Here is an 8,647-nt window from a genome sequence, read left to right on the forward strand (position 1 = left end):
CTTTCTGTCTGGGAAAAAATAAAGTTCCCAAAACTTAGGAAAAGAGGATTTTTCTGTAACCATGGTAACAAGTGGCCATAGGAGCAGATTTTAAGCCTCTTCAATTGATTAATGACAACGTGCCTCACTGAATCTGCTTCTGCAACCAGTCAGTCAACCCTTGCTTCTGAAAGTCAGCCAAACTGGGACAAACTCATGCCAGAAAACGATGTCTTTGAGTGAAACCTATCAACAACAGTCAACCTCAAGTAACTACACTTCTATAAACAATATCAACCTACGTGGGCTTCTAAAAGTCAGCCAATCCTCTTTTTCTTTTTTTTTCTTTTTGAAGTTTTTAAAGAAATGTCCATACTGTTTTCCACAGTGGCTGCACCAGTTTACAATCCCACCAACAATGTACAAGGGTTCCCTTTTCTCCACATTCTCCCCAACATTTGTAATTTGTGTTCTTTTTGATGATACCCATTCTGACAGGTGTGAGGTGATATCTCATTATGGTTTATACCCAAAGAAACCAAAAACACTAATTCAAAAAGAAATATGCACTCCAATGTTCACAGCATCATATTTACAATGGCCAAGATATGGAAGCCACGCAAGTGTCCATCAACTGATGAATGGATAAAGAAGATGTGGTATATATACAATAAACTACTACTCAACCATAAAAAAGAATGAAATTTTGCCATTTGCAGCAATGTGGACAAACTTGGAAGGTGTTATGCTAAGTAAAATGTCAGACAGAGAAAGATAAATACTGTATGATATCACTTACATGTAGAATCTAAAAATACAACAAACTAGTGAATAGAACAGAAGTAGACTCATAGATACAGAGAAAAAACTAGTGGTTACCAGTGGGGAGAGAGAAGGGGGGAAGGGCAATATAAGGGTAGAGGATTAAGAGGCACAAACTATTATGGACAAAATAAGCTACAAGGGTATATTGTACAACACGGGGAATGTAACCGATAACTCTAAATGGAATATAACCAGTAAAAATTGTGAATCACTATATCGTACACCTGTAACTTATATAATATTGTGCGTCAACTACACTTCAAATTTTTTAAAAGTCAGCCAATCCTTGCAGTCCATGCTTCCCCAAAGCCCTGTACAAAATCAGCAGTCTGCTCTGCTCAGAGAAACTACCTGACCAGCATAGCTGTCCCTTACTCAGTAAGCAATAAATTCAGCTTTGTCTTTTCACTTCAGGTATTGAATGATAGTCTCATCAGTGTATGAATTCCCTGGGTTTCATGTTTAAGTGTTGGGAGGATCCATTAATTAATTTATTCATTAAACCTTTCTTTACTGCCTTTTAGGTGCCTGAACTGTGCTTGGTGCGGGGAACACAAAGAAAAACACTATACAGTTCCTGTCACAGAGGAACTCTCAGACCAGGAAACACATGGTTAGCATTCAGTATAATAACCACAGTACCAGAAGATCAACCGAGGACTACAGAAGCCAAGAGGAGGAAGTAATAAACTCTACTTAGGAGAGGAAGGCCAGAGAAGCATTCCAAAGATTATGCTCAGGTTGAGGTTTCAACAACACATGTGAGTTTTCCAGATAAAGGAAAGGGAGAAGGTGTTCCAGGCAGAGGGAACAGCATGGGTAGAATCCTGGACACAGGAGAAAGAGCACACCAGACTGAAATGGGGAGAAGCGCAGTGCATGTGAGCATTCTTGGGAAAGAGGGATGAGCAGGGAGGGGACGGGTCTGTACGGGTCCCCCATGCTATATCTGGGAACTTGGATTAACCTCATTCAGCTCAATCTTCTTATTGATAAAGTAGAATTAACAGTATAACCTTCCACGACCTGGCTATTGCAAATAGTACTGCAATGAACACTGGGGTGCATGTATCTTTTCAAATTATGGTTTTGTCTGAATATACGCCCAGGAGTGGGATTGCTGGATCATATGTCCATCAACAGAGGGATGGATAAAGAAGATGTGGTGCATATACACAATGGAATATTACTCAGCCATAAAAAAAGAACGAAATAATGTCATTTGCAACAACATGGATGGACCTAGAGATTGTCATACTGAGTGAAGTAAGTCAGACAGAGAAAGACAAATATCATGTGATTTCACTTATATGTGGAATCTAAAAACTAAGGGTACAAATGAACTTATCTAAAAAACAGAAATAGAGTTACAGATGTAGAAAACAAACTTATGGTTACCGGGGGGTAAAGGGGAGGGATAAATTGGGAGATCGGGTTGGACATATACACACCACTACATATAAAATAGATAACTAATAAGGACCTACTGTATAGCACAGGGAACTCTACTCAATACTCTGTAACGACCTATATGGGAAAAGAATCTAAAAAAGGGTGGCTATATGTATATGTATAAATGATTCACTTTGCTGTACACCTGAAACTAACACAACATTGTAAATCAACTATACTCCAATAAAAATTTTAAAAAATAGTATAACCTACCTCTCAGGATTGCCATGAGGATTAAATAAAATGAGGTGTGTGAATATGTGTTTTGGATACCTTATACACCCCGGCAAGAATATATATAATTTTTATGAGACTTTTTCCTGAAGACTTCAGGACACAAGGGAATGAATTGATGCCAAGATTACATTTGTGTTTTAGAAAGAGCTCTCAGAGACATTGTGGGGAAGCTGAAGAAATTGTAAACAATTTCCTTTTGAAAAATTCAGGAAATAATTAATAATAATAATAACATTCAGAGCAGCTAAATAGTTCCTGAGCCCTTACTGAGTACCAGGCATGTCTACTTCTGTAAGATGCATTACTTGCATTGACTGGTTAATTACAACAGCCCTGCGGGGGTCGGTGCTAATATCATCCCCATTCAAGGGACTGATTCTTCTCAAGGAAAGTGTAGCAATCCAAGGGAGCTCCACACCAATACAATAACCTGAGACTGGAGATAGTCTGTGTTTTCCTAGCTTATGCTAATAAGTGCACCAGTTTCATTTTGCACACCGTTTAGTTCAGCTGACATTTTCTCCATAGCAAGTCTTTCTCAATGAAGGCAGTATTATTGTGATTGACATGCTAGTACAAACTCCTTATCTAGCCACAGGGCAACACTGTGAGTAGCAGCAGATGAAAGAGATCAGGGCCAATGAAGCACTCATTTACTCATTTGTTCATTGAACACACACTACTGAGCATTGTAGTTGCACGCTAGTGAATGTCATTCCTGCTCTTACAGAGCTCCTAACAATAACAGCTAACACATACAGAGTACTAGCTATCTGCCGGGTACTGTTCTAAGCACTCCGTTTCCAATGATTCATTTAATTCTCTTGACAAATGTATGAGGAAGGTAATATTATTATACCCATTCCACAGAGCAGAAACTGAAGCAGATGGAGGTTGAATAGTCTAACCACAGTCACATGGTAAATAGCAAAGCTGGGATTTGAACCCAGGAAGTGTAGCTCCAGTGTTGCTATTCTTCAGCAACAGCGGCACCAGATTGTGGTCTAGGACAGCAGTACCCAAAATGCTGTCTGAAGTTCCTGGTCATCCATTCTACCCACTGTAGCTTGTGCTAGGAAGTGCACCAGCTTAATCGTGCAAACCGTTTAGTCCAGAGGACATGTTCTCCATAGCAAGACTTTCTCAACAAGAGAAGTATTGTTGTGATCGACATTTTGATACAAATTCTTTACCTGATCACAGGTCAGCACCGTGAGTAGCAGTGGATGAAAGACTTTATACAAATGATCACACTGATAAGTTTGTAATTGTTATTAGCATCAGTCTTAGGAGAGAAAAAGGCAGGGAGCTGGGAAAGAGCGCAACAGGGTAGCAGGAAGCCCTATCCTCCTTGGAACAGAGGAGCAGGGTCATGGAAGCATCCCAGAGACCCATGGGATAAGGAGGACTTCTGTAGGTTGAAGCATGGGGATGGAGGGGTGATGCAGAAGGGCACTGCAGGCAGAGGGGAGAGCACTTGTGAGGCCATAAGCGGAAAGATCCTGGCATGTTTGAGAACCAGAGAAAAAAATACGTGAGTATAAGGAAAGACTCTCCTGGGAAGCAGGCAAGTGGATTCCACCATGAACAACTCATGCTAGAAGAGAAGAACACTTCAAGGAATGCCAGAAGTGTTTGCTGTATAGAACTTCACTCAGATGACCCTTCTAAGGCTGGAAACCGGGGAGAGAAAAGAAGGAAGACAGTGGGAGGGGCAAAGTTTGCACTTGTCTGGTTCCAATCTGGCCTTGAGTCCCTTTGTGTTTTTTAATGACTTCTTTGGAGGCGCCCGTTGCTGGTCATCTCTCGCCTATGATGCCCTTGATTCAGCAGATGCAGTTTTTCTTGCTGCTCACTCTATCTCATTCCTCATTCCCAGGCAGTGGTCCACACCCAGCTGCCCTGACTGAGCTCACCTCACCCTTCCTGGTGAACCTCTAGGGCAGAGTCTGGGGCAACTGCATATCTTGTTCCTGCTGAGGGGGGAGTACAGACCCCCTCTCCCACTGTCCCCAGGCACTTCAGCCAGGCTCTCACCCTTTAGATCACTCAGGCATGAGCCAGAACCTAGTTTAACTCCTAAATCTGTTCTACCTTCGATGAGAGGTGAACGTCAATAGAAGCAGAATTGGGCTTTGATCTCTTCCTTTACTAGTGCTACAGCGTGGTTTTTCACCTCACTCTGGAATATGACATCTCTTGTCTTGAGGCCTTGGAAGAATATGTCCATTCTAAAAGAAAGTTACAAAAATAAAAAAAAAAAATTTAAATACAAGAAAGTTACATAAAACACCATGAGAATTTTCTGGGGCAGGAGATTGGAATCGGAGATGGCTTTCTAGAGAAGGTGATGTTGGATATAGTTCTTGAAGGAGAAATATGAGCTTACCAAGTGGAGAATGAGAGAAAGCCTATTCCTGATGGCAGAAAACTCATGTGCAAAGGCACAGGGGTGTGAGGAGAGCTTGACATTTGGGCAGAGCGTAGCAGAATAAGGAGAAACTGAGGCCCACCCAACTTAATTCAAAGCTGGCTCTCTCCACTCACTAGTTGGATGACCTTGGGTAAATATCTCAATGTGGGCTCCTCAACGAGGCTGCCCATTCCTGAAGCCAATGGCCGTCCAGCTTTAGAAAACATAACAATCCCCCAAGAGCTTCTTAGAAATGCAGATCCTCAGGCCTCCCAGCAGAAACTCTGACAGAGGAGATTTGGGGTTGGACCCAGGATTCTGGTGCAGGCGGCCTGTGGGCCTCGTGTCCCATGCCCAGCACAGGGTCCAGCATATAGTTGATGCTCAGTAAGCGTTTTGAGTAATGAATGAAGGAATCCAATCAATCCACCTCAATGAAGCTTGCCCTGCAAAAATGCTCCCAGAAGTAACACATGGCTGCCTAAAATATCTCTACCCATTTCACAGCACAGAGGTGACGCCCGCCTCACAGAGGGTTTTACACAGAAGTAAAGGGTTCAGATGCATCCACCCAACCTGGGAACATTAGTCAGACCTGATGACGGTGGTGCAGGCAGGAAGCCTACCCAAGGACAAATCCTATGGTTATTTTAAGCTTCTCTGTGTTGTCACTGTGGTGTTCAGAAGGAGCTGGGAAAAGCTGAAAGAAAACTACTTGTGATTCTTTGCAAACAGCAATATTGTACAAGGATCTGAGACCAAGCTGGGAAAAGAACACAGGGTTTTGGGGTCAAATATCCCTGGATATTAGTCCTGGCAAGTCTCTGAGCCCAGTTTCTTCAACTGTAAAATGGACATAACATTCCTGGGAAGATTGCTGTGTGAATCCATTGAGAGGCAGGGGTTAAAACTGTTGAGGGGGCTTCCCTGGTGGCGCAGTGGTTGAGAATCTGCCTGCCAATGCAGGGGACATGGGTTCGAGCCCTGGTCTGGGAAGATCCCACATGCCGCGGAGCAACTGGGCCCGTGAGCCACAATTACTGAGCCTGCGCGTCTGGAGCCTGTGCTCCGCAACAAGAGAGGCCGCGATGGTGAGAGGCCCGCGCACCGCGATGAAGAGTGGTCCCCACTTGCCGCAACTAGAGAAAGCCCTCGCACAGAAACGAAGACTCAACACAGTCATAAATAAATAAATAAATAAATAAATAAAAGAACGTGAATTTCTAAAAAAAAAAAAAACAGCTGTTGAGGAACCTGCAGCCAGCAGAGGGAGAGGCAGAGCGTGTTACAGCAAGGGGGTCAGCCAGGATCACCTGACTTGGGCAGAGCCTCAAAGGCAGGCAGGGGAGTGGGGAAAAGGAAAGGCTTCAGACCTCCTGTGATTGGAGGCTGTTCGCGTGGGGAGGCTGAAGGTAGGCTAACTAGAATTGGGGCCCCTGACCTGATGGTTGAGGGAGCACACATGGCTTTCCCTTGTTGGTCCTAAGTTGGAAGCAGGTTCTAAAAATAGGGAAGCTGAAAGTCACTGATCAAATCCTGACTGTTCAGGGGAGATTGCTACAGAGGTAGTTTGGTTTGGCTTCTCGGAAGGGCTGCTGCAGAGACTGTGGGTCTGAGTTGTATTGTCACGTATGGCCTGGCCATCATCTGTCTGTATATTTAGACTCACTGAGCACTTACGGTACACTTACTCAACAGATATTGGCTGAGGGCCTCCTCCATGCTCTAGGCACTGAGGACACAAGTATGAGCAGGACAGGCCAGACTTCCTGACCTCCTGGGGCTGCTCAGAGGCCGCCTGGCATTGAGCTGAGTGGGTTTTACCTCCATGGCTCCGGAGACCCACCGTCTGTGTCCAGGCACTACTTAGTCCTTCACGGCTGTGGTTGCTGCTGCAGTGGGGGTTTCTATTTATTCAAATTTCCTATTTCTTGAGATTCTGAGTATTCTTCCAGTGGTCACAGGCCCCATGTTAGTTCAATGGCCTGGCCTCAGATAGGAGCAGGCTCTCTCCTCCCTACTTAACATCAGCCCACCAAGGATGTCCAAATTCCCACTGCCGAGCCCGTCATGCAATGCAGACCTTTACTATTCCATTGCCCCAGCTGTCACTTGCCTTGTCCCCCTCTGGTTCCAGTGCCCTGGGCAAGGACTCTCATTGTGGCTACAACCAGGAGAAGCCTGTGGAGGCCCTTGGCACCCGTACCTGCACTGAGTCAGCACCCAGGAAAACAGTCAGTAGGCTCAGTGCCATTTTTATGAAGCATGGGCTCCTTCCTTCCAGGGAACCTAATGCCTCCGCTTGCTGCTTCTCTCGGCTAAGCCCCGGACATATTTCTCCTTCCCCTCTTGTCTCTTCCCTGTTCCCTCTTTTCTGTCTTCCCTCTTTCCTCCAGTTCCTCTTAGTGATAGTAGTAGTGACAGTATCTACTCTGCCCCAAGCAACTTTCATATGCAGCTGGGGAATCAGCTCCTCCCTCCTCAGATCCACGGGAACAGACCTTTATCACAATAACTACAGACCTCATCACAATCTTTTATGTACAGAGCTGGTTTTGGTTCATGTGTCACAGGCACAGGACTCTTATCTCTAGCGTCAGGGCAAATAAATGCTGATTGGCTGGCTGAGGAAATGACTTGACCATCAGTTTTACATTTTAAGAATATATTTTGGCCCTCATGAGAGGCCTCTGGGGGCTATATCATTATTGCCAAGAAAGATGAAGTGGTTTATCTATGTCACGCAGCCTCTTAGAGATGGTCTTCCATCTCTAAAGTTTTAAACCCAGGTTTTATGACTCCAGACCTTTTAGCAAAACCATTAGTACCAGTCTTATTCTCTGGTATAGATATTGTGACAAGCTCTCTGTTTTCTAATCTGTGAGAGATTTATTTGAATAGCATTATTTGCCTTTCAAGGGGTTGTGGGAGAAATAATTAGTACTTATCCATTGTCTGGAAATGGCAGGTTATAAAATGCAGCAATCTAACTCAGTTTTCATTTTTATATCTTTTATAGAAAATGAAACTCTACTCTGCAATCATAGTAGAAAGGCTTTTCTTTGTCTGTTTATGTAAAAGTTTATTTTGAGCCTTTGATTTTGCAATCTAAAGAGTCATATTCTTTTGCGTCTCCTTGAGTGTAAGCAAATCTGGATAGAGAATTTTGGCAGCCCAGTGTCTCCATGCAAAACTACCTCTGACCGTCTCTCAGTCCGTGTGGTTGGGGAGGGAGATGCAGGAGGCACTCGGTGCCCTGGCACTCCGAGTGGCCACTGGACCCAGGCCTGACCAAGGTGATCTTGTATCCCACTAGCTAAAGTGACTGGTTTAGATGAGAGCAGAGAGCCAAGCCAGAATAGTAGGAGTCAAGCTCGGGAATTTGCTGGAGCCTTCAGGAAAGTGCTGCTCTCCATCCCCTGTGGTTATTAAACCTAGAACTGCTGGCTGTCACCTTTGTCATCACCTAGAAAAGAGCCTGTCTGAGGCTTCACAGAAAACAGGTTCAAGAGATGGAGGGCTGTCAGGTACTGATGAAAATGAGGACCCATGACTAAAACCTGTGCTACCCCAGGACTTATCAGTTATAAAAAACAATCAACTCCCTTTTTTGCTGAAACTCGCATGACCTGGGTTTCTGCCATTTACAACAACAAATCCTGTATAGCATATTAAAGATAATAATTACAATAACTGAAAATAAATAATATATTAAGTCAAACTCTTAATCTGTTTACTAAG

This window comes from Eschrichtius robustus, chromosome 2 (genome assembly GCF_028021215.1).
Source record: "Eschrichtius robustus isolate mEscRob2 chromosome 2, mEscRob2.pri, whole genome shotgun sequence".
Taxonomy (NCBI): domain Eukaryota; kingdom Metazoa; phylum Chordata; class Mammalia; order Artiodactyla; family Eschrichtiidae; genus Eschrichtius; species Eschrichtius robustus.